At 39.3% G+C, this 14,356-nt stretch overlaps 1 protein-coding gene across 1 annotated transcript in view; it reads left to right on the forward strand.

Annotated features, from left to right (window-relative positions):
- RYR2 (ryanodine receptor 2) overlaps window positions 1–14,356 on the forward strand; it is a 674,490-nt gene that overhangs the window by 426,382 nt on the left and 233,752 nt on the right. The window lies entirely within an intron of this gene.

The following is a 14,356-nucleotide window of genomic DNA, read 5'->3' on the forward strand; positions in this document are numbered from 1 at the left end:
TCAGCTGATCTTTGACAAGGATACCAAGACTACATAATGGAAAAAGGCTAGCATCTTCAATAACAAGTGCTGGGGAAACTGGATATTCACATATAAAAAATAAAATTGGATCCTTTATCCAATTTTGGACCATACATCAAATGTTTTGTGACTATACACAGAAAGATACTGGGCCACACACAAAAATCAACCCAAAATGGACAAAAGACTTAACTCTAGGCTCTGAAATAATAAAATTACAAGAAGGAACATATGGGAATAGCTATTTGGCAGTGGCCTTGGCAATGATTTTTTGGATATGACCCCAAAAGCAGTAAAAAGGAAAAAAAGAAAAGAAAAATGGACAAATGGAATTACATCAAATTAAATAAAAACCTTTTGCACAAGAAAGGATGCGATCAACAATTAAAAGGCAACTTACACAATGGGAAAAACATTTTCAAGCTGTAATCTGATAAAGGGTAATTTTTAAAATTTATAAGGAGTGCCTGTAACTCATTGGCAAAAAAAACAAATGACCCATTTCAAAAATGGACAAAGGAACATAATAGATATTTCTCCAAAGAAGGCATACAGATGACCCACAGTTATATGAAAGGGTGCTCAACATCACTAATCACCAGGGGAATGCTCATCAAAACCACAGTGAGATATCACTTCATACCTAAGATCAAAAAACTAAAGATAGCAAATGTTGGTGAAGGTGTGGAGAAAAGGAAACCGTGATGCACTGTTGGTGAGAATGTCAACTGGTTTAGTCACTATAGAAAACCGAATGGAGGTTCTTCAGAAAATTAAAAATGGAACTACTGTGTAATCTGGCAATCCCTCTTCTGGGTATTTATGCAAAGGAATTTAAATTAGGATCTCAAAGAGATCTCTGCACTCCCACATTCATTGAAAGATTATTCATAATAGCCAAGGTAAGGAAACAACCTAAGTGTCTGTTGACAGATGAATGAATAAGGAAAATGTGACATGTACATACAGTGGAGTATTATTTAGCCTAAAAAAAGATGTAAATTCTGCCATTTGTGACAACATGGATATAATGGAGGACATTATACTAAGTGAAAGAAGCCAGATACAGATGGACAGATCCTAAGTACTACATGATACCATTTACATGATGAATCTAAAATACTCAGATTCATAGAAGCAGAGAGTGGAATGGTGGCTGCCAGGGGCTGGGGAAAGGGAGAAGTGCGGAAGTATTAGTCAAAGGATAGAGACTTCGCTTGTACAAGATGAGGAAGTCCTGGAAAGCTTCTACCTTTAGTTAACTATAAGGCCTGAATTATATGCTTAAAATTTTGAAAAGAAGGTAGATTTTATGTTAAGTGTTCTTATCTCACACCACACACACATTAGTGATGATGATGACTATAAAAATAAGAGAACAAGAGGAAGCTTTTGGAGAGAATTGATATGTCTATGGCATAGATTGGGATGATTTCATAGATGTATACTTCTCTCTAAACTCATCAAGTTGTGTACATTAAGTATGTACAGCCTTTGATATGTCAATCATACCTCAATAAAAGAGTTTTAAAAAGGTATTTATTAATAAATGAGAGCTGTATTGTGTTCACGGACAAGACAACAGCCTTACGGTATTAATTCTTACAAAATTGATGTACAGATTCAATCCAGACATCATGCTTCATTCATCAGAGTCTCAACAAATTTTTCATAGGGCTTGACATGATGTTTCCCAAATATATATAGAAGAGTAAACATCTACATCACTTATGGTAAAGAAGAGCAAGGATAGGGTATATGTCCTACTATATTTATTTTAATGGATAAAATAAATGCAGATTTATTGCAAAGCTATAATCATTAAGACAGAGTAGTATTAGTGCAGGGATAGGCAAGTTAATCAATAGGGTATAATAGAGATGACAGAAGAGCACCAGCACACTGTATTTTATTTTATTCTGACATTTATTTATTTTTGAGACAGAGAGACAGAGCATGAGTGGGGGAGGATTAGAGAGAGAAGGAGACACAGAATCTGAAGCAGGCTCCAGGCTCTGAGCCATAAGCACAGAGCCCAGTGTGGGGCTCCAACTCACAGATCACTAGATTATGACCTGAACTTAAGTCTCTCAACTGACCGAGCCACCCAGGTGCCCCTTTGTTTAAAACCTTCTAATGTGATGTGTGGAATGTCACATGGTGGGGAAAGAAAGATTGTGACAAATGGAATCTGGATGGAAAAGATGAGATTGGTTCATTTCCTCACACCATATATATGACAGCCAGCCCCAAATGGACTGAGGTCTTAAGTATCAAAAGGAAAACTTTGCAGCTCCTGATAGGAAATATAGAAAAATCTTCTAGACTCTGGGGTAGGAAACCTTTCTTTTAGAGTAGAACAAACAAATATAAACAAAAAATAAAAGACTGGTAAATCTGTACAAATTTAAGAACTCATTAAAAGAACAATAAAAAAAATTAAATGGAAAAACAACTTAGTGGGGTAGGGGAAGCCAAATGCAACGTAAACAACTGAAAAAATATTAGTATCAAGAAAGCCTAAAGAACTGAAATCAATGTATTAAAATGGATGAAAAGGCATGAATGACATCTCATAGAGGAAATTCAGATGGACAGTCAACATTTGAAGAAATGTTTGTTATTGTGAATGGTTAGGGAACTGCAACCCCATAATTTGATGCTATTTTATATCCATTGTATTGGCAAACATTTTTTAGATGGCATGCAGTACCAAGTGTTGGCTCTCCATAGGAGCTCTTTCACATTGCTCTTCTCAGTGCACATTGGTGCCCTCACTGAAAAAAACAGGTTGACAGCATCTCTGAAATTTGAGTATTTACATACCCATGGCACAGAAATTCTATTCCAGTTCCCCCAGTGACAGCTAGTGACATGAACAAGAACGTTCATAGGAACACTGCTCACAGTAGCCAAAGCCACGGAACCATCAGGTGCACACTTGCAGGAGAGTAGATGGATAAACTGGGAAACTGTAGCCATAGATGACAATAGGAATATTTCAAGGAAAGAAGTAAGTCCTCAAAGAGAACTATGGCAGGCAAAGACAGTGCACCGCAAAGACATCTGTGTCCTACTCCTTCAAAGCCATCAATAGATTGCCTTGCCTGGAAAAAGGGATTTTGCAGAAGTTATTAAGGTAAGAATCTTGAGATTGAGGATTCTCCTGGTTATCTGAGTGGCTCCAGTGTAATCACTTGAAGGTCTTTTGAAGATAGAGGCAGAAGTTGGGGTTGGACAGGAAAGAGAGAAAGAGTGAAGAGATTTGAAGATCCTGGCTTTGAGGAAGGAGTGAAGAGCCAGGAGTCAGGGAAGGTAGGAAGCCTCTAGGAGCTAGAAAAGGCAGGGAACAGATGCTCCCCCAGAGTTCAGAGTCCCCAGAATGAACACAAGCCCTGTGGACAGACACTTTGTAACCCAGTTAAGATCCACTTTGGACTTCTGGTCTTCAGAAATACAGGCTAATAAATTGGTTTTGTTTTAAGCCACTAAACTTGTTGCTTTTTGTTACAAAAGCAATAGGAAATGAATACAAGACTAATATAGCATGTTACATCCATTTTGGTAAAAGTTTTAAGCAACCAAAACTTTCAAAGTCTATTTTAAAAGTACATATAAAGAAAGTAAGAGAGTACTGATTTTAGGATTTCAGGTGATGATGGTTACCTCAGGTGGAGGGAAGCAGGGCAATGGGAGCATCAGCATAATATGGCTAGATGTAGTCTATTTTTAAGGCTCTAGTTTTTCCATTGGGTGGCAGGTCAGCAGAGGCTTATTATAGTATTTCTTTAATGTTTATTTATTTTTGAGTGAGAGGCACATAGAGTGTAAGCTGGGGAGGGTCAGAGAGAGAGGGAGACACAGAATCTGAAGTAGGCTCCAGGCTCTGAGCTGTCAGCACAGAGCCTGACATGGGGCTCAAACCCATGAACTGTGAGATCACGACCTGAGCTAAAGTCAGATGCCTAACTGACTGAGCCACTCAGGGGCCCCACTTGTTACAGTATTTTAAAAAGTACAACTAAAGAAGCAAAGGAGTTCACAATAAGAGTGTGTCAAGAACAACAGTTTGTAATTAATCCACCTTCCACTTCTGTGCACTTGAGATTCTTAAAGAAGAAAGAAGAGATTCATGAGCATGTCCATAGAGCTTTGGAGAATGACCTAGCAGAGAGGGAGAAATTGATGGTAAAAGTCTGGGAGACAGTATTAACTGAAATGAAGTTCCTGATAAGGTGAAGAGGGGTGGTATCTCCAGCACAAGTAATCATGAAGAGTCTATACTTCTACAGCAGAGAAATTATGGGTATAAGGAATAGTAATGGCCTGTATCTTAATGAGCATGGTGCCTCATGTTTACCAGGGAGTTCTCTGGGCAAAATGAATGACTTTGTATTTCCCACAGTCCCAATTTGTTCTCTGTATTTCTCCATCTTCTTCAACTCCCTCATATTTGATCACTTTGTGTCCTACATGTTACCTTGGTCCCTCTCGTTGCTTCCTTCTCTGGAATCCTGTCTCAGGGAGAGGTCTCCCTGTCCACATTCCAGCATAATGTCTACACAAGAGAATTCTCTTCAAAAGATTTCTGAACAGGAATTCTAATGGTGCACCAGCCCTTTTGGGGAGGCATATCTCATTGGAATCTCTTCTCCCAGTCTGCAGTTATGATGAGGTAGTGGGAATAGCGGCCATGTTCTTTCCCCCTCAGTGTTTCCCCTGCCCTCCATCCTTTGGGTCAGTCTGAGGCCACCTCAGGGAGTGAGGAGCCCTTCATTGAATATCTACAGCTTCTCCAGACCTCAGGGAGAAAAGACCCTTTTCTAGGTAAGCTTTTGGATTGGGCTTATCTCTTGTTTTTTGGTGCTAGTAGAATGCAAAATCTCAAAGGCTGAGGTCTGGTTATTAGCCTAGAGGAAAGAAGTTAGGAAGACTACTAACCAATGGCTTTTTCTCTAGGTCTCTAGAGAGGCTAAAGGAAATCTTGTGGTTGACACATGAGCTAACCCAGTGCCCTAATTAAAAAAAAATCAGAATCTTAGTCTCAAATACCAGCTCCTAGCAAAATGAACTTTTTATTTGCTCTGTGCTCTCTTACCAGCCTTATGAGGATATATTACTTAAAGCACACTCATAGGGCAAATTTCCATAGGTCAAAAACTATCACTGATTTCAATAAGACAAATAAGGGCTCATCCCTGAGCCTCCCAGTTAAACCTTGTTTATACTAGAACAATACCAGATCTCCCTAAAATTATGTCGGTATTGAACATGGTTATGCCCTAACTTAAAAGGCATTCTCTCCTTTAAATCATTCTATGATGTAGTTGTTTATGGCTCTCCTCAGTCACTCTCTTATCTGTCACACAGTATAAACTTCAGATTCCTTCACAAAATATAAATGTAAAGAAAAATATAAATTAAGAAAAGCAAAATAAGGGGCACCTGGGTGGCTCAGACATTTAAGTGTCTGACTCTTGGCTCTGGCTCAGGTCATGATCTCACGGTTCGTGAGTTCTAGTCCTGCATCAGGCTCTGCACTGACAGTGGGGAACCTGCTTTTGATCCTCTCTCTCTCTCTCTCAAAATAAATAAACTGAAAAAAAAAATAGTGACAGTAAAGCAAAGAAGAAAACAGAAAGACAGAGGAACATTGGTGAAAACATGGGAATGGTATGATGTTTACCTGGCACATTGAGGTCATAGGGTCGATGGTGCACAGAATTTTCTGTGATACAGAATGTGTGTCCCACACTAATTTGTAAGAACCTGTGCAGTATGAGCCAACTCTTAACTACTGTGAAGATGAATGAACATCTTCTGCTGGGGCTTGTTACCTCCCAGAGTGTGTAAAAAATCAGCTATGCTTCCTTAAATGAAATTCCTCCTAGAGTTCAGATTCTTCTAGTCCAGGGGTTCCTTCAGAGTCCCTTGGGACTCCGCAGCCATAGCTCCATAGAAGATGTGTCTGCTGGTGAATATAGCATTCTGAGTGCAACCACGTCTGTGTCCCTGTTACGGACTGAACTATGCCCCATCCCCATCTATATTCATATGTTGAGGTCCTAACCCCGTAATGTGACTGTATTTGGGCCATTAAAATAATAATTAAGGGGCACCAAGGTGACTCAGTCAGTTAAGCATCAGACTTCGGCTCAGGTGATGATCTCATGGTTTGTGAGTTTGAGCCTCGTGTTGGGCTCTGTGTTGACAGGTCAGAGCCTGCAGCAGCTTCGGATTCTGTGTCTGCCTCTCTCTCTGCCACTCCCCGGCTCACTCTGTCTCTCTTAAAAATAAATAAAACATTAAATGTTTAAAAAATATTTAAAACAATAAAGAACTAATTAAGGTTAGATGAGGTCATAAGGGTCAGGCCCTAATCCAGGATGACTGGTCCTTATAAGAAGACAGAGATGCTTGGGGGTGCCCATGCACAGAGGAAAGGCCATGGATGGTGGCCATCCACAAGCCAAGGAGAGAGACCTCAGGAGAAACCAGCCTGTGGACACCTTGATCTTGGACTTGTGAGAATCAGTTACCATTGTTTAAGCCACCTGGTCCATGCTATTTTGTTAGGCAGCCCCAGCAAACTGATGCGCTGCCCCCTCCCCACATAGCCCCTGCCCACCTCGTATCACCGCTGATTTACTCTTAGGTACTGAGTGTCTTGTCACCCATAGTTTGAAGAGCTAATCATATACCCTTAATTTAAAGCAAGTACGAGAGTCATTTAAAGTCTTGCCATATGGTGAAAGAAGTTATTTTGTCAGATTGCCTGCATTTTACGAAGTCGGCTGTAGGTACCTACCTTGTATTGTGTAAATGGCTCATCACACTGGAGCTTTTTCAACCTTGTCAGCTCTTCTGTAAGTAAAGATCAGTTCAGGGCCCTCAGGGTCTGCATCTGTAATCATGATTATCAAATCCAGAAGTGAGGCTTTCAGTGTTGTATCTGCCACCTGGGAGGACGGTGAGCAAAACTGAATTCCTGGTGCCGAGTCTGCATGGCGTTCCTTTCTAGGGGAACAAAGCAGAAGAATATTGTTGGAATTAAAATAACTGCATGGCTTTCCATTGAAAAGAACTCTAAGGAAAAAAGGGAAGGAAAACTTTCCATTACTGATGATACCATGCCACCTTTAAAAAAGAGAGGAAGAATATAGTACTGTCAGACTGTCCCTACAATATTTTCATGCTCAATTGAAATACTGCAACAGATTAACCACAATTAATGGAATCGTGTGGCTCATTTAGAAGATTTTCAACATGACACAAATTAAGAGTACAAGGATTGCACCATACCAGATCCCAGCCTTCTGGCTTCCCCATACCATAAAGTCCTTTCTGTCACAAGTGTCACTCTGCAGAACCTGCCATTGAACAGACCTGAGATGCAAGTCTGTATCAGACCTGGGACAGTGACTTATCGAGCATCTCCCTAATTAAAAATCAGTACTCATGGGTAGAAGAAGTCAGGACTTCACGTCACTGCCATGGGGCCATCCAGACAGCCAAAGAATTGTGTTGGAACACTGGATATTTGGAGTGAAGATAAAGGCATCAGTTATAAAGTGGCAGACAAATTCGAGAGTATGAAGATGTCGGGAACTAACATAATTGGTTTCATAGTTTTGTCTAGAATCAGGAAAGAGAGATCCTCGAACTCCATAGACTTGTCCAGGAATAAAATTCTTGACTGTGTACTACTACATTAACAAATGAGGAGAGTGTTTATTTTGATTACCTAGAGTTAAATTTCAGATGGTCTGATTTCTATCTTTTGAGTTTACGTGTGTGTTTTCTACACATATTATTTGGGAAAATTCATCAGGAAATGATTGATGAGTTCAGTGAAAACCAAACTCTGCTTAAACTGGCCAGCTGATTAACAGTGACATTGTATACACTGGTGAAGAGGACACTTATTAGTATTCAGGGTCAAAAATAAAATTCCTAATGATCTTGATGATCTGAAGTGAACCAAGAGCCAGGAAGAAAGTATGGAGTGTCCCTACTGTGCCGAAGCTGGTATTACAAAAGTGTGCACTTGAACGATGAGCTTGAAACATAGTAAATTTCCTAAGGAATTTTAGTGTATTTGTTAATATGCTTCGTGTATTTGTTAATTCATTTTTTAAGCCAATGTGGAATAGAAGCAGCAGATTTCCCGTCTGAAGCTCTGGATTCTTAGACCCAGTTCTGAAAGTAACAATTCTTATATGGCATTGGGCAAATAGCGTCTCTGTTTTCATTTCCCTAAAATGAAAAGCTCTAACTGGAAATGATCAGTTTATGACCTTTCCAGTTCTAAAGATCTCAGAAATCTAAGGCAAGTGTGTCCTGTTTTTATTTTGTCCTCCCTCCATTCTTGATTCAAATTCTCAATTTCCATTTCACCAGCTGTGGGACCTTAGACAGATGTTTTAACATCATATCTGTTTCCTCATCCTGAAAACTGGGGTTAATATTTAATAATAAATGGAGAAGTGTTTATTATCTGGCATATACTAAGCTACTATTAAGTGTTATCCTTCCTTCCAACCAAGTAATTGAAACTTTCATTTTGGTGTCATGTTGGCCGTTTTTACTGCTTTTAGCCCTTTGGGTTATAAATGTGAGTCTGTATCTGTAGTCCAGAAATTTCAAATCTGAAACCGTATGTTCTTACAACAAGCTGGTATGCTTGTGATCTGCTTTATCTTCTTTCATTTTGGCCCCTGCCACAGATTTCACGCCTGCATCACACCCCCACATCCTTGTGATTGCCAGTGCCTTTGCTGGACATGCACGCTCACCACATACCTCTGCTCCGGAGCAGGGAGGCTCATCAATGGAGAAAGTTAAAATTTGCTGGAGCCATCTGTCTTTTGTTGGAGGAAGCACTTGAACCATACATTGTAGCTGCTGTTTTAACAGATTTACAAATGGTTAGGGTGGGTCTGGCACAGCCCCAGGAAACCAGTTGGACTCATGAGTACTAATTTAAGATCCCTGGCCAGGAAGAAAACTTTCCCTGAGATATCGTCAGGCTTTGTTAGTTGCAAAATGTCAGTTAAGGTGACTGGAATAGAAGGTTGGGAACGTAAAGCATAGGAAGGTAGAACCAAATGTTACGTCTGCTGAGGTGCATGCTGGCATATGTAACCGTGTGGACATCTGTTTTATTGTGTTGGAATATTTGTGTACTCAGCTTATTTCCAACTAATAGAGAACGGAACCTTAATTATCATGTTTTGCTGTGGGCAGTTATTAAGAGTGATGTCATTTATCAACCCATCTTCTTTAATTTATGGCAAATAGTCGGTCTTGATTGCAATGATCATTTCCTGACATTACATATAATTATATGTTGTATTATATGTACATTATATACTTTATATGTGTGTATACATATGTGTGTATGTGTGCATAGTTGTATCTATGTCTATATAAATCTATATTTATACATAGATATAGATGTAACTATTTACTTATTCTGCCCACACAAAGGTAAGCTCCAGAAAGTCAGAGACTCTTTTTCATTCTGCTCACAGCTCTGTCTCCATCCAAGAACAGTTCTTGGCACATGGTAGGTGTTCATTAAATATTTGCTGAATGGTAGGACCTGATACTAAATGCAGGACAGTGTTGAATAGTGACTTAGAGCAGGGCTTGGCATACCAAGGCCTGAGAGCCAGATCCAGCCTGCCACCTGTTTTTGTAAATAAAGTTTTATTGGAATACAGCCATTCATTGATATACTGTCTGTGGTCACTTTCGCACATCAACTGAGGTTTGAGTAGTTTGAACAGAGACTATATGGCCCACAAAACCTACTATCTCTACTCTCTGGTTATTTATGGCCCTGGCTTCAGGTGTGGATCTAAGGATCTGTCAGAACTGGGTTGCTTTATCGGCCACTCAGTTGTGAGCAGGTAATTCCAGCTGAAATGTTGATTGCCTTGTCTAGAGAGTGATAACAATTACTGTCTCACCAAATGGTTGTTAATGCTCAGTGAGGTGAACATCAGAGAAACACTCAGGGGACATGAGTCACTACTAGGGACTGTCATCCATTGTGTCATGGCCGTGTCATCCATTGTCTGCACCTTTATTTACAGCACACTTTGCCAAGTACTGGCCAACTGGAAGTGACTGAGACCTGGCCCTTTTGTCACGTCACTGAAAAGTACCTGTAGTTTTCCTCTACTCTCTTTTGCCATCTTGTTGTTCTTGCTGTATATATGCTAATTTAAAAACATAAAATTTATAGAAATACCAGTTCTTATCACAGAAGTTATTAAAACTCCATCTTTAGAAATCACAGTATGATTTAATTTTTATTCAGTTCAACTTCATCTAAATTAGAAAAAAATACACCAATTTTTTACTTCTGGATATACTTTCATAATACATCCTTTCAAGGGGACGAAAACAGTAAAGCAGTAAAAATATCACCTACAAGTGTATATCTGCAATAAACTCATGAAAAATTACATGTGTTAAAAAGTAACAAATTCTTGTCAAATGTTTGGAAAATACAAAGAAGTGTAATAAAAGTGGTTAAAAGCTATATATATTCCCAATACCCCAAGAGAAATTTGGCTTTAATGTATTTTTTCCCATTTAAAGCATTGAGATGGAAAAATAAATTTCCATAGCCATTGTTTTATCTTAATATTATATATGTTGTCCCAAGATATAAAAACATTTTAAACCTAACTTTTGACTTTTTAAAGCCAGGTTTATATTTTGACAAATAGCCTCTGGGGAAAGGGCAAGATAGTGCAGTGTACACCTGTTTACCCTTCACATGGAATCACCATTGCTTTTTGTTTTTCTTCTCTCCCTATAGTCTCCTTTTGATGAATCCTACACATACTTAATTTTGTGTTTATATCACAATTATCCAATCTCTTACTGTGGGTATCTAGCTTTTTTAACCTTTTGGTTTTTTCCACAATGATTTTGTTCATGGAGCATCCATGTTTTAAGCACTGTCCACAGAGGATCTCATTTTTAAAACTATAATCTATGTGGGGGGAACACCTGGGTGGCTCAGTTGGTTAAGCATCCAACTTCAGCTCAGGTCATGATCTCACAGTTTGTGGGTTCAAGCCCTGCTTCAGGCTGTGTGCTGACAGCTCAGAGCCTGGAGCCTCCTTTGGATTCTCTATCTCCCTCTCTCTGCCCCTCCTGACTCACGTTCTGTCCCTCTTAAAAATAAACTTAAAAACAAAATAAAAAAAAAACCCTGTAATCTATGGCGTATATGTTACAGAAGAAACGATTAAAGCTGGGGTACTTGGGTGGCTCATTCAGTTAAGCGTCTGACTTCAGCTCAGGTCATGATCTCACGGTTCATGAGTTAGGGTTTGGAGCCTCACATCAGGCTCTGTGCTGACAGCTCAGAGCCTGAAGACCGTCTTCTGATTCTGGGCCTGTCTCTCTCTCTTTCCCTCCCCTGCTCATGCTCTCTCTTTCTCTCTCAAAAATAAATAAAGCATAATATTTTTTAAAAAAAAAGAAAGGATTAAGGCTTAGAGAATTTAAGTAACTTGTCAAAGGGCCCTGAGCTGAGAAGTGATGGAATTAAGATTTTAATGTAGGTCTCTCAGACATGAAACTCTCTGATCTAAGTTATTTCCTAGTATCTACGCCTGTCGACCATCTTAGACAACAACTCCTCTAAGAAATCTACCAGAATTTCCTCTCTCTCCTTTTTCTCTGCTCTTAGCAACCCATCTCCATACGTGGGTCAAGAGGGATAACGCCTTTTCTTGTCTTCCTACCATATTAGGCTGGGAGAACCTTTGGGCTGATGTCTCTCTGTTAGTGCCCTATCATCCCCAGCTTCTGACACACGGTAGCCGTTCATAAATATTTATTGGATAAGGAAATGAATGGTTGAAAGTGTCGTAATGCATGTTATGAAGTTGCTCTACATAAATCTTGTATCAGTTTAATTTTATTGGCAAGATTTCCGGTAACTCACTGCACACTCACCAGCATTGAGACCTTGAGCTTTAGCAGGCTGCCCTTGTTGTTGGACCATCCACACTATCTACGCAATCTTAAACATTTCTGAATGAGGAAGATGTAGGCATATGCCAGTTTTCCAGTTTATTAAAGGAATAGTTTGTTTTCACAAAGGCTATCAGTTCTTACAGTAAATTACATATTCATTGAAGAAAATCTGTTAAAGTGAGAGACAGAAAAAGAACGAAGAGTGTTAAAAATCCTACTGTTTTGTAACTTTTTTGTTAAAGTTTCTTTATCTTGGTGGAGGAGATGGGGAGGGGTAGAGAAGGAGGTAGAGAGAGAATCCCAAGCAGGCTCCACACTGTCAGCACACATCCTAGNATGAGATCATGACCTGAGCCAAAATCAAGAGATGGACACTCAACCAACTGAGCCACCCAGGTGCCCCTCTGTAACTTCTTTTAATAATAAAAAAAAAATCTTCTAATGCTTTCCCATCTTTTTAAAAATTTTTTTAACACTTATTATTTTACAGAGACAGAGAGAGCATGAGTAGGGGAGGGATGGAGAGAGAGGGAGACACAGAATCCAAAGCAGGCTCCAGGCTCAAGCTGTCAGTGCAGAGCCTGACACAAGGCTCACACCCACAGAACTGTGGGATCAAGACCTGAGCCCAAGTCAGATGCCCAACCAACTGAGCCACCCAGGTGCCCCATGCCTTTCCATCTTTAAAAACCAATCATATGCTGTATCTTTCTTTCTTAAGATACTTACTATGGATATTTTTCTATCTAATAATGAAACTTTGAAAACCAGATTCAAGAGCTAAATAGTATTACATAATCACGGGAAAACATAATTTATTGTGCAAATAGTTTTCTCTGACCATAAATGTAGTCATAGTGAACATAAATCTTTGTGTGCAACCCTACTTACTTGGTTTTTTAAATGAAAGTATTTCCTGGGGCTCCTTGGTGGCTCAGTTGGTTGAGCGTCTGGCTCATGATTTTGGCTCAGGTCATGATCTCACGTTTTGTGGGAACATGTGCCTAGTCAGGCTTCACACTGACAGCATAGAGCCTGCTTAGGATTCTCTCTCCCTCGCTCTCTGCCCCTCCTCTGCTCATGTTCTCTCTCTGTCTCAAAGTGAATATAATAAACTTTTTTTAAAACTAAATGAAAATATTTCAAGCATACAGAAAAGTTCAGATATTAACATAACAAACACCCAGAGATCTATGTAGGTATTTATAACTTCACTTATAGGGTAGGGATTCCTTCTACACATTAAGCAGTTAGAAAGAAAGAAATATTTATAATTGGAGATGTTTCTATCTTGATATACCCTACTTTATGTCAAATGGATGTTAGATTTGCCAGTTTGTGCAAATGTATTTCAGCCTGTCTCAGATCTATTGTATTTAACTAGTCCTTTTCTTTGATTCCTTTCTAGACACTTATTTAAAACAATTTCCCTTGACTGATGCATTAAGAGCTGTCACAGCTGCCCACACAGCTGTGGGCTTTAGTTTTAACCAGAAACTCATCATTCACACTTCCTTGAACACAGCTGGATGTGTTCTTGCTTCCTTGTTGGTAACACTGTTATACAACCATTTAAGTATATATTGATGAATACAAACTGAGTGAAATCATTAAGAATTATAGGATATAATTTTTATTGTGTCATGCTATTTTGAGGATTATATATTGCTTTTATAGTCACTACTTTAAAAAATTAACATTTGTTTATTTTTAAGAGAGAGGGAGAGTGAGAGACAGAAAGACAGAGATAGAGCATGAGTGGCAGAGTAGCAGAGAAGGAGACGCAGAATCTGAAGCAGGCTCCAGGCTCTGAGCTGTCAGCACAGGCCTGATGCAGGGCTTGAACTCACGAGCTGTGAGATCATGACCTGAGCCAGAGATGGGTGCTTAACCAACTGAGCGACCTAGACACCCCTATACATTCACTAATTTTAACGGGGAAAGAAGAGTATGTCATAAGTGTAGACAGTTGCTGGCTTATTCATAGGACCCACTGCTGCTTTGATCTGTAAGTTACATCCTCTACTCTGTAGTCTCCATTCCAATAGTGACCTTGTTTATTACGCTACTTAAATTTCTGTGTAAAATATTATAGAAGGAAAGGAAGAGTACCTAAGCAACGCCCCCACCCTGAAAATGTTCGCCTCAGCCCCTTGCTAAAGACCATTGTTTCCAAAGAATTCAAAGAAACAGTTAACAATGTTAATATATTTTCCCCTTTTTATTCAGTAGTGGGAAGATGTACTAATCTTGCCACCCATTGGATTAGCTGATGAAATAGTTTTGTTTTCCTACCTGTCACTTATTTTTGTGCTTTTGATTTAGTTTC

This window comes from Crocuta crocuta, unplaced genomic scaffold (assembly GCF_008692635.1).
Source record: "Crocuta crocuta isolate KB4526 unplaced genomic scaffold, BGI_CrCroc_1.0 scaffold59-1, whole genome shotgun sequence".
Classification (NCBI taxonomy): Eukaryota; Metazoa; Chordata; class Mammalia; order Carnivora; family Hyaenidae; genus Crocuta; species Crocuta crocuta.